At 38.3% G+C, this 12,802-nt stretch overlaps 1 long non-coding RNA gene across 1 annotated transcript; it reads left to right on the top strand.

Moving 5' to 3' along the window:
- Positions 1–8,264: 8,264 nt before the first annotated feature.
- LOC131255943 (uncharacterized) lies at positions 8,265–10,077 on the top strand. The gene is made up of 3 exons (XR_009176528.1): positions 8,265–8,656; positions 9,106–9,186; positions 9,933–10,077. It is a non-coding gene; the product is annotated as an uncharacterized LOC131255943 (long non-coding RNA).
- The last annotated feature ends 2,725 nt before the right edge of the window (positions 10,078–12,802 follow it).

Raw genomic sequence — 12,802 nt, 5'->3', positions numbered from 1 at the left:
ATGAGAAGGATCACCATTTCAAGCCTTTTAAATTAAAAGGACCAGTTGTGGGGCCCACCTTTTTACTTGCAGTTGAAGCATGGTGCCAGCCCAATCAAGCAAATGGCCCTGATTAAAGGCATGATCAATGAATGGGCCCAAACCCACCTCTCCGGAAACATGTAACTTAAGGCCACATGCTGGCCGCCCAGCAAATCAAACCATGCATTGGGTGGGGCCCGCTTGTAGATGAACCGCCCAAAATTTAAGGCTATATAAGGTAGGTCATCATTGAGAAAGAGGTCAGCAATTCCTCGCTGTCGGTGGTTTTTTAGGGATATATGAGAAGCTCACTAGATATGATATGTGAATTGAAATTTAGTGACATTGCTATCTTCAAGCAGAGAATGTTTTAAATGAGCATTGAAAGAGATGTGAGTTCTGCATTCTGGAATTGTGTTGGAAGCAAATGAAGAAGAAATGTAAGTGTTGGATGGTAGAACTGTCACATGTGTGTACAAAGGTGACCGATCTAACCACGTATGCATACACATTTTAGATCTGAACCGTTGGTATGTTGGGTTGATACCACATTGAATGATCCTATCCGAATAAACGGTGGCCTTCAAATAGTAAAGTTTAACTGTGGAAAGGTGAAGAAAAGACACGGACAGGATTGTCTGATATATTCCATTTTTGGATGATAGGCCGTGCATGATTAGTATTGCTAGATGGATGGCTCTGGTTGATGCATCATTCTGCCACGTGTACTGCGGATAGATGGCTCAACCGTATCCAGGTCCTGCAGCTCTAGCATGTCATTCCTGTTTTGATTGCTATCCAACTGTTGCTAACATGGTGGCACACTCCGATCATGGACCAACATGATTATTGAAGCAGTGACTTGCGTGGTGGAACCCCACCTAATGGATGGTTTGGATTTCTTGCATGTGTGCCATGCTCACTTGTGCTGTGTAGATGAGCTGCACTAGTAGTGACTACAGGTGGCAAAGAAATGGACAGCGGTATGGGCCAAGAATGAATAGCCCGGCCCAACAAATATACCCAAAAGATATATATATATATATATATATATATATATATATATATATATATATATATATATATATATATATATATATATATGTATCATTTCCTTGCAGGATAGGCCTTGGCCTGGCTTGGTCCTACATGACCAGGGCCAGTGCATGGGCTTAGCTAGGGCGAATTCCACCCCAGCCCTAGCCTGACTCATTGCCACATTTAGGTGTGACTTTAGGAAAATCTACAATGTATGATACTTGATTAAAACTATTAAAGCTCGTTGCTTGACTCAGCAGCAGTACATGTGGGTCCCACTTTCAGAATTCTAAGTTGTACATCTAGCGGGCCATGCCTAATGGTTCCCATTGGTGCTTGCTGATGGATGATTACAGCCAGCGGTGATATTTCCAATAATCTCTGAGCAATCTTCTGATATTTATGTATGCTCGCCGGACCTGGGTGGAAAGAGTACTTATGGAATTCTGTTTGAAAGCTTAAGAAGTACACAATCTGTATAACTTGAAGACATGGGAAGATGCAATTAAAATAGCCTTTGTGGGAGATAAAAGGTTCGGTTTTGTAACAATCTCATGATATCCAGCATGGTTTCTCCAATCATCTTGATTTTAACAGTTTGAAATCGTTGGCGGAAAGGAAAAACATGGTTTCTTGAACGATCCGAGTGAGAAGGAATTGAAGAGCTGAGATGTATAGCCTCCAACGGTTCAGATGAGTGGAGAATTCCCCTCCGGATCGCGTCGTAACGGAGCCAAGATGCTTCGATTTCGAATCTCCCACTCGTGTCAAACAGTGGTTTGTAATCGTTCTCGTTTTCACGCACGTGAGTGTAAACGTGTACAGATCACATAGGTTGATCGGATTTGAACTCCGAAAATGGTGTACGGTCTAGATCATCTTTCCGATCATTGTCGTGGGCTAGGACCGATCGAACGGTCATTCGTCCGTTCGAAACCCACTGGGAAGAAGAAGAGGGAGAACTTTCTTCGAGTTTGTCGTCCTATCAAGTCCGAAGAGGATAAATTAACTGTTTTACGTTCCACAATGGACCAGATGGATGATCCAAGCCGTCCAATGCGTGTCCCAGCCATGTATTGGTCCAGTGGAATTACCTGGAGTGGGTCAAACTCCTTGTGTACTACACGTCGTGTACTTTAATCCGTTCATTGTGATTTATATGCTTTTAACGGTCAGAATGCTCTCATATTGATCCAGATTGTTTCATTGACTGTGTAATGTGTTTTTAGGATAGTCTAAGTGGATTTGGACGGTCGGTTTCAAAATTTGACAGTCCGATCAATGTGAATTAGCATCAAATATTCCTAGGGCAAGTTGTGGGTGATGGACGGTGGATCTTACTATCTGTCCCTAAGACTGATAATGTATGGTTGAATTATTGCAATGAGATGCCGTAAAAAGTAGTCTTGTTCAAAGTTCCCAAATTTTAGCATGTGCAGGTTACATTGGCCTACAAGCTGACACTAAAATAATAATAATAATAAACAAAACAGAATTAGCAAAAATTTTCCCATGGATTCTTGAAACCTGAGTTTCATAAATAATTGGAGCGTTACATTAATGGTAGGTATTCAATCATTGTTTCATGTGGTGTGGTCCACTTAAGATTTGGATCTACTTTATTGTTTTATCATGCCTAAAGTGAGCTATTATATGATTTGGATCTACTCTATTTTATTATTAATTTTTTATCATGCCCTAGAGTGAGCTATCATAATGGATGGATGACCTAGATGTAAGGGACATACACCACGGTGGACCCCATAGTTGAGAATCCTCTGACCTCCGTGGACACAAGAATCTTTAAAAGCTGCTCCCACCAGGGAACACTTGATGGATAAATTAGCGGAGTTGTGAAACCCAAGACCATTTTATTATTGCTATGTACCTATCAAATATATGTATATTATATATGATATAGTCTTGACAATCAACAAGTAGCATAGTCACACAAGTATGAAAAGTTGTTTAGATGATGATTACGGAAAGATTGTTGTTGATGTCTTAAATTTGAAAACAATTAATAAGTCTGTCAATGCCATCGATAAGCCGCTCGATGTCATCAAGCAGGCTTTGATGCCATCGAAAAAATTTGAAAAATCTATATTTTCTTGCTATAATATTTTGGTGTTTTTTTGATGCCATCAAAGGAATAAAATGTCATCAACAACTTGTTGATGCCATTGAAGTCCCATCAAAGGTGCCGTCGAGCGCGTGCACAAAATTACGTAAGTGCGGGATTTGTTTTCGATTATGATTCTCATAGAGGCTATATATATGGGTGTAATTAGGATATGAGGACAAGATAAAGGTGTTCTAGGTTTTCTAAATTCATTCTTAAGGGTTTCAAGGGCATAACTTGAGCATAAGAAAGGAGATTCATTGCTTTTTCGGATTGGTAATTGGCAATATCTTATAATTTTCTACTTTCATGGTTTATTATTGTCGCTTTGTGTTGTGATTTTTTCTTGCACGAGTTGTTTCATGTTAAATTCCGAGGGTTTGTAATTGGACTTGTTTGTACAATTGAAATACTTTACTTGATTTATCTCCGTGTGCTTATGTGGTCTCCCAACAAAGATAACATCCATTTATCAAATTAGGGACCTACATCTTTAATTCAATGTTGACTCTTAAAAAACTTACAGGCCAGGTGCCACATACATGCATAGTTGAAATCATACGTGCTCTTCTACAAGGGAGAAGAAAAAGAGGACCGGTAAGAATCTGCAGCCATGGTTTGCAAGAGTACATTACCGTGTGTAGCTATAAGATATGTTGGGGTGCTAGCCCTTGGATCATGGTCTTTTCAATGGTCTAAACCATTCATATGATGGGCGTCATGGCCTATGGGATGCTTCAAAAATAAATCCAATCAAAATATAAGTGAACCACGTTGCTTGAATTTGGAAGGTTGAGCATGCTTTCACACTGCTTCATATGGTGTTGCCCATGTAAGTTTTTTATCAGTATGAATTTTCTTCATGATGGGCCTCATTAGATTCACAGTTTGGATATACACAACTATTACCGTGGACACAAAAATATACCCCTGGCCATATTTTTACTACTAATATACACTCGTTCACTTCTTTCATTCTTTCATACGTTGTAAAGCATTCACATTTTCATCCAAGGTGAGGCCCATTGATCCGACCATTGAAAGATCAAGCCAGGTCGGAAAGACTAAAACCTATTTATATCCAATAGCAATAGGCCGCGCAATATATTCTAACAACATTAATGAGGAAAGGTGGGGTCCGATATTTTAATGGACGAAGGTGTTTCCATGGTCACCATCTGCAGGACTGTTTACGCTGGTATGCATGACTAAATTGATGGAATGGTCGGACGTGCATAATATGCTTGTTGACTCCTTTGCCTGACGTGCATAATACGACTTGTTGACTCCATTGCCTCTCTTTTCATGGGGCATGCCTGTAGGAGGAAGGACTTTGAAGTCTCATGTTCACACCAGACATTCGCTCTCCGGTAACTGTAGCATGCTCGGCCTTAGTGGCTAAATAGCAACTATAGGATTAAATCTAGAGTTGAGATAAACCGTTCAAAGCAATTACTAAAATCATTCAAACTTTGACTCATGGATTTTCTGATGACCCATTATAACTTTGCCTTTTAGTGTTCCGAATTCATATTCATATACATTCATTTGTATTCGTACACAATATTACCTTCAACAAAAATTTCTTAGGTTGGATTAAATCAAGGACTAACATGATCAGGCAAATTTGGTGGACCCTGTAGATGTGAAACTGACATGGCGGTGGACCTTGCAAAGCTTTTGGTTGTAGAACCACTTAAGATGTAGTGCATGTCACCGTCCATTTTGATAAATGAAGGTCTTTTCATGGCCACAATCTGCATAGCTTTTTACGCTGGCGTGAGTAAATTGATAGGATGGTTGGGGTGGATGACTCACTGATTGATTCGATTGACTCACTTTGCACATTGGAGGTAGGGAAGAAGGTGAGGTTGAGCACTGTCTTCCTCGGGGGGTAACTATCTCAAATCTACGGAACTTCTCTGGACTTTTCACAAAGATTTCTCGAATCCACAGGAAAAGAAACAAGAAAATATAAATAAATTCTATAAAATTTGAAATTTGATTGATGAATGAAAAAAAAAACAAGTTTACACCCCTTTAAATAGGGATACCAAGCTATGGAAGAAGTTTCGGAATCAAACTACAACTAGAACTCCTAGAATTCAGGACTTACTATAAATAGTAAACTTACTATTTATAGACGGTCATGATGTCTACTAGTGCACAAGGTTTTTGGCCAAAAATAGTAAGCATCCTATTTGGCCGAAATACGCTCTTCTCCTAATTATTCTAAGCACTTTTCATGTTAGGTGCAACTCCTAAAGCCCAATGGATGAAGAGTTATAATCAAACTAAAACTTACTATTTATAGTAAAAACATAATTAAAATAGGAAAACGACTGTCGATTTGATGGTATTTTGCAAATCCGGCTTGCGCAACTTGGCATAGCAGGGTTGGGTGGCTAAAGTAGCTCGTCCTATCCCAAAATCATATATTTTACGTCCGATAACTCATTCCTGTTTGCGAGATACGTCCGTTTCAAGTATTGACAGTCCGAATCATCTTATCTCCGATCAGGCCTCTTCTGACCCATCCTAGCCATGAAATTATCCATGACCCGCTCTACATCAGTCCCCTCCACTTCAAAATAACTTGGTCAAGTCTGCGATGTTGAAAGTACACGAGATCTCCATGTCATCTGGAAGATCAATAATATAGGCATTGTCATTGATCTTTCGAAGGATCGGTACTGGTCCAATCTTCTTGTTCTTCAACTTGTTGTATATCCCGGTTGAAAATCTCTCCTTGGGTAGATGGACCATAACTTGGTCTTCTACCTTGAACACCTTTTGTCACCGATGCTTATCGGCTTGTTCCTTATACTTGTCATTCTAGCGTGTAACTTGTCTTGTACCTTAGCATGAATGCCCACAATCCTATTTGCCATATGTTCTGCTATAATGCTCATACCTGGGAGCTTGGGCAAAGGGACAACATCAAGTGTGTGGTGAGGTGCTCGACCATAAATAACCTGGAACAGGGACCTCCCTGTTAAGCGATTCAACATGTTATTGAATGTAAATTCCGCCTGAGATAGGGCTAAATCCCACTGCTTCGGCTTTTCTCCTGAAATACATCGAAGGAGGTTCTCAACGTGCGGTTTATAACTTTAGTTTGCCCATCGATTTGTGGGTGGTAGGCACTACTGAATTGAAATCGTGTACCAAACTGGTTCCACAAAGTCCACTAGAAATGGCTAATGAACTATGTATCGATGTCAGAAGTGATAGTTTTGGGGACCCCGTGTAGTTGCACGACCTCTTTGAAGAATAGATTTTCCATGTATGTTGCGTTGAGGGTCTGCTTGCATTGTATGAAGTGAGCCATCTTTAAGAAGCAATGTACCACCACGAACACAGAATCTATGCCACGCTGTGTTCGTGGGGGACCCAACACAAAGTCCATCGACAGGTCCTCCCAAGGGCTACCAGGTACAAGTAACGGTGTGTAAAGTTCCGTATTCTGAGACTGACCCTGAAGACCTAATAAATATGACAACGCTGCATCGCTCTACCCACATCACATACTAACAATGGCAAGTAGTATCGTTCTTCAAAAAGTGCTCGCATTTTGTCCCGCCGAGGTGTCCACTAAGGCCACCTCCATATAGTTCTTAGATGATTTGTTCCATCAATTAACTTTTAAGGATGCAAAGTCGATTTCCTTTGAAAAGGAACCTGTCTTGCATAAGTAGGTCACCAGGATTATCCTCTTGGCATTTATCCGATACATAATTGAAGTCATCGTCGTCAACATATGTCCTTAAGGCGCTCGAACTCGACAACCTCACCATTCATAGTGACTAACAAAGTTGCACGTCGACTCAGAGCATCGACTACTTTGCTCTGTTGCCCAAACTTATGTTTCAGCACAAGCGTAAATTCCTATAAAAATAAAATCCATCTAACGTGCACATGGTTAACGTTAGCTTGACTATTAATGAATTTGAGAGCCTGATAGTCTATGTAAAGTATAAATTCTCTTTGAATCAAATAATGTCGCCATTGTCGCAGTGCATGGACCACTGCATACAATTCGATCTCATATGTAGACCACTTCTTGTGTGCATTGCTACATTTCTCATCGTAGAAGGTTACCAACCTACCTTCTTGAGACAAAACTCCCACAATTCCGATACATGAGGCATCACATTTGACTTAAAAAAGTTTGTTGAAATTGAAAAATATAAGAACCGGAGTTGTGGATAACCTATGCTTAATTTCAGCAAAGCTCCTTCCGACTTCATCAGTCCACTGAAACTGCCCCTTCATCATGCAATCTGTGATTGGTGATACAATGGTGATAAAATTCTTCACAAACCGACAATAGAATGTTGCCAGTCCATGAAAGCTCCTTACCTCGTGAATGTTTGTGGGAATCGACCATTTCCTGATCGCCTTCACCTCTTCCTTAGGGATGTTGGTGGGATCGAGTTCTTTCCCTTATACAATTAGTACATAGGCCAGCTCTGTTTCTTTGGATTCCTCCACGAAGTCCCGTATGGTTAAGAGGAAACGACCCTCCACGTTAGAAGTTTCAGGTGGTCCATCTGGATCAAACGGAGCCAATATACACTACCAAAAAAAAAGGCAAAGGATACAGACCACATTTGTTTTTTGCTACGGATATAAACCTCAATTATAGTTGCTACAGACTTAATCCGTAGCTAAAACCTAATTATCTATACCTAAAACCTACTTCCTTACCATAACCTTATTAGATATTGATGGTGCTTAAGGGGTTCCATGGGCCCCATTGGAATATATTCATTTAATCTAAACCGCCCATCAATTCTAATATATAATTTCAGTGGATGAGCCAAAAAATTATGTAGATTAAAGGTCTAAGTGGACCACACCATAAGAAATAATAAAAAATAAATTTCTATCATTAATATGTTATGTAGTCCGTTTACAGCTTCGATCTGACTCCTTTTTTGGATCAACTGTTAAACCAATCCGTTAAAATGAATGGACGGAGTGGATAAATAGCATACATCACGGTGGGCCCCATGAATGCTAAAACTAGACGCTTAAAGTGTCGTCCATCACCCCTAAAACGATTTACTTAAAAAAAAAAAAAAAAAACCCGGGCACATTTCATTTCATTTCCCTCTCTTTCCCTCTTTTCTCCCTCGCCCTTCCTCGATCTCTCCGCGCGCCCTTCATTTCCCTCTTCTCTCGCTCTCCCTTCCTCGATCTCTCCGCGCGCCCTTCATTTCCCTCTCTTTCCCTCTCTTCTCGCTCTTCCTTCTTCAATTTCTCTTCCATCTTGCTTCTCCATCTCTCTCTCTCTCTCTCTCTCTCTCTCTCTCTCTCTATCTCGCGCCTCTCCCTCTCCCTTCCTTGATCTCCTTGATTTCCCTCCCTCTCTCTTAATGTCTCTCTCCCTCGTTCTCTTCGACGCACAGTTTCATCAATCTTTCTCCAAGAGTTGAAGATAATAGAAGAAATCAGAGGAGGAAGTCGAAGGTATTATCTCTTTCTCTCTCATTTCCTCTTTTGATGGCCAGATATTGGGCAGTAGCCATATCCGCTGCTGTCCACAGCCCCCTACATGTGTATATCAATTGTTTGAAGAAATGCTTTAGCCATATTAGTTTGTTGTTGAACAGGATCTAGTTCTTTCATGTCCCTTGGGCAAGCCCCAAGTGTCGGAATCCCTTGAGTAATGAGAATATTCTCGAAAATCTAATTTCTGCGTTTGCATACTGGGAGAAAAAAAATAATCTAAGAATCTAGTATTTTTAGATTTGGATCTGTGTCACTCATAATGGCTTTTTATTGTGGTTTCAAATGCATTGAGCTTTTGCATCTTTCTTTCTTTCACTGTGTTGGTCATGTGGATTATTGGTGTTGTGTTTAGTGTTCAATAGGGGCCTGCATCATATTTTCTAATATTTGGAATTTTTGGATGGCAGGGTTTGGGACCCTACTCTGCCAATAGAAAGAAAGTGGAGAAGGAAATCAAGGAAATGGCCGAGAAGGTCAATTACTCTGTGGTATGTTTCTTAGTTTTATTTTTGGCACTTTAAAAAAAATAATTATTAATGGCATTAGAAAAATTAGGGAACATGGAAGATCACTACACAGTTAGTTTGTGATTGAGGCATTTCATTGTCTCACAAGATGGCCACTAATACAAGTCTTCCTTTGGGATGTTCTAGACAAGATTGTAACATGCAGGAATTAAGATGCTATTGTTACACAGAATCTTGTCATTCTTAAGAAAAGAGCAAATAATAAACTTTTAAGTAATCGAGAGTAATCTCATGCACAAATGATTGATGTGGACGTTTTACATGAAGATTACTGAAAAAGCACAGTTCTCAAACTATGCTGCTCAATCAACCTAAATCTCACCATAGTTTTCCATGTCCATACTACTTGTTCATTGACTAGCTGGGTAGGGTAACCAGCGATTCCTAGTTCAGGGAAAATTTCACCCTAGTTTTCCATGTCCATGCCTGGTTTAGGATCAGAATCACTTTAGATTCTTGAATCCTGGGGAAGAAGAAGAATTGCAGTTTTGTTTAATGTTCAAAGTTAGTGCTACAGTTTGATAGCAAGATATGAGCTTCCGTTTGTTTACATATAGAGGCAGAAATCAGTGAGCTTCTAGTGAGTTAAGGGGTGCATTGGTCATCACTCCCCAATGTAGAGAAGGAACAATTTTTTGCTGATTTTTTTCTCACCATGGTTTTGTTGCTAGACGGCATAAAAATTTCAGTATGGTTGTCTTTACCAGGGTATATTTTCCTTGCAATTATCAAGCAGCCACTATTTTTTTTTTTTTATAGATACCACTCCAGGCGTACTTTTCCAACCCCACTTAGTTGGGATAAGGCTTAGACGATGATGATGAATCCAGGTACACTTTCTTGCATGTATGTTTCCTTCTTGTTGTGATGTTGTCTTTCTTTCTTTCTTTCTTCTTCTTCTTCTTCTTGTTTATATATATATATATATATATATATATATATATATATATATATATATATATATATATATATATATATATATATATATATAAAGGTATTGGAACTCCCCATGCTTCATCCAGAGAAATTTGTGAAGCTTGCATTGATCCTCTGAAGGGGGTGCTCTGCTATGGTCCTTCAGGAACAAGCAAAACTTTACTAGCTAGATATATAGCCAACAGAATTGATGCTTGCTTTATTTGTGTTATCGGAAATGAGCTTGTTCAAAAATATGTTGGAGAGGGGGCCTGGATGGTTCATGAGCTTTTCTAGTTTGCTACTATGACAAATTTAATGAATTTATTTAATAGACATTAGAAGGTTTTCTTATAGTTAGTTCTATTCAGATTCTCTGCTAGTTCGTTTTGCAGGAGTTTTGGTGATCTTGGTTGAGTGTAGATCAATTAATTCATTTCAGGTTCATTATATCCAATGTATAACACTTATTGCACTTATTGAACTTGAAAGGAGTGAGAATGTTAGGACAAATTCTTGGACTTGAACTTTGTCTTCTGTAGCTACTTTTCACCCAGTAATGTCTCTATTTTAATATGTGACACTGATGTAGTATCACATTACTTAGGACTTGAAATGTTTTAGAGGCTTCAAATCTAGTACAAATGTCATAGTTGTTGTTGTTGTCTTTCTTGGCAAGCATAAAATTCCATCTAGTCATTTGAAATGTTTTAAAGGCTTTAAATCTAGTTCAAATTCCATATTTGACAAAACTGTTCTAGTGAAGTTTCTTACAATATATTTTCATTCACTTCTGCTTGATTTTTTGGTGTTTCTCAGTTTTTCCTCATTTTGATATAACCTTTCATACTGTTAGAGGTGCAATTGTTAAGGTCCCTTGTCAGATGTTTGGTATCGGGCAAATTTTGAGTAATTTTCAGTTTAACCTTCTGTTGTTTCAATCTGACCATTAGGATTTCTATGTCAGTTCTAATGACCTTTGCATCTTGTGTGGAAATCACAAACTTGGAGTATTAACTTACACTCTTTTTGATTTATTTTTATTTTTTTGCAAAACATAGCTTCAGGAAAAAGGACCTCCACTTCATGTGAAGTTGCTGTTGTAGTAATGAGCATTTGAGCTCAAGAAAAATCAAATTATTATATCCCCTTCATTTTTTTTTTCTTCCGTCTCTAACGTTCAAAATACACTCTAATGTTCAAAATGCATGGAAGAGTTTAAAAATTATGCTCTAAGTAAAAAGACTGCAATAACTATACTATCTTGAAGTTAATATAATTGTAAACAACTATCAAAACAGGTGATAACTTGAACAACTAATTGATAGTGTTTGTGTGAGTAGGGCTGGTAATGGATATCAGTTTACCCAATTACCCGACATAAAATGGGGCTGGTTGTAAATGTTTTACATGTTGTGTTTCAATGCTAATTTAAGCCTGTAAAGGTCTTCTGATCTAGAAGATTCATCCTAGTAGAATTTTTAATTGTTTCTTTTGTTTTCTTTTACATTGTTAGGCATTGACCGATATTCACAGAGGTCTTAATTACATACCTTGTTCAGAATTTTAATTTTCAATTTCATAAGGTTTTCTGTAGAATTTTAATTTTCAATTTATAGCTTTTGTTTATTTGACAGAGGTCTTGATAACATAAATTCAAGTATGATACACAAAAAATGAGAGGTCTTGATTACTTTCGTTTCTTTATCATGTTTTTTTTTTTTTTTTTTTTTCTCTTCTTGATGTGTGTTTTATTATTCTTTTCATTGCCTATATCAGGTGGATTGTACTGTTACTTACAATGAGCACAAGTCGAGAAAACCTCCCCCGGATTTGCCATCTCTACTTTTACATGACGGATAGTTTACATTGGCATGCCAGTAAGTGTAAAATTTCATTTGCTTGGGATTTTTTGGCCAAGTCATTCCAGTTGACATTTAACATAATCAAAATTGATTGTGAATGTTTAATCAGTTATGGAAAAATCGTTAGTTCTAGGCTTCCAGCAATGCTTTCCTTTTTCTTTAAGCAGTTTGCTTTTTCTCTTAAGGATAGTTTCTGATCAACCACAAATTGGATACCTTTGAATTTATCATGCTTCTTTTTCCCCACCTCGCTATCCTTCTCCTTATGGGGCACGCCTAGTGAATGTCTTGGATAGCATATACACATGAAACTAAGCTCCATTGACACTATGATATGTTTTTGAGGTGGAGCATCCTCCCTCATTACTCCATATTGTGACTCACCTGAGTTTGTGTTTGGCCTGATTTTTTGTTTTTATTTTTTGAAATGGTAAAGTTTTTAACTATTTATTTTATCTTTGTTTTTTCCTGTTCTTCATAAATAATTTGATGTCTTAGCCTCCTGTCATTACCAGCTAGTCTTGTCACTATTTGTACATATGTTATCTCATGAGTCTTACTTTTTTGTAATTTTCTTACCCTCGTAGTGATTATCAGAAGCAGTGGGCCATCATTGAAAGATTACCCTTGTAGTGAGTCCAATCACGGTATAAATAATACATGGTTTTAGTTCATGGTAAATGGTACCTTTTAATGTGGATTACCTTTGGACCAAAGACCTGATACCTTTTGTTGTTGTAAATTCCTAATTAGTTTGTTTCTTTATTTGTGTCGGAGCTATCCGGATGTTGAGCGGG

The sequence above is a fragment of the Magnolia sinica genome, chromosome 9 (genome assembly GCF_029962835.1).
Source record: "Magnolia sinica isolate HGM2019 chromosome 9, MsV1, whole genome shotgun sequence".
NCBI lineage: Eukaryota > Viridiplantae > Streptophyta > Magnoliopsida > Magnoliales > Magnoliaceae > Magnolia > Magnolia sinica.
This window is presented reverse-complemented; position numbering and strand designations above follow the sequence as displayed.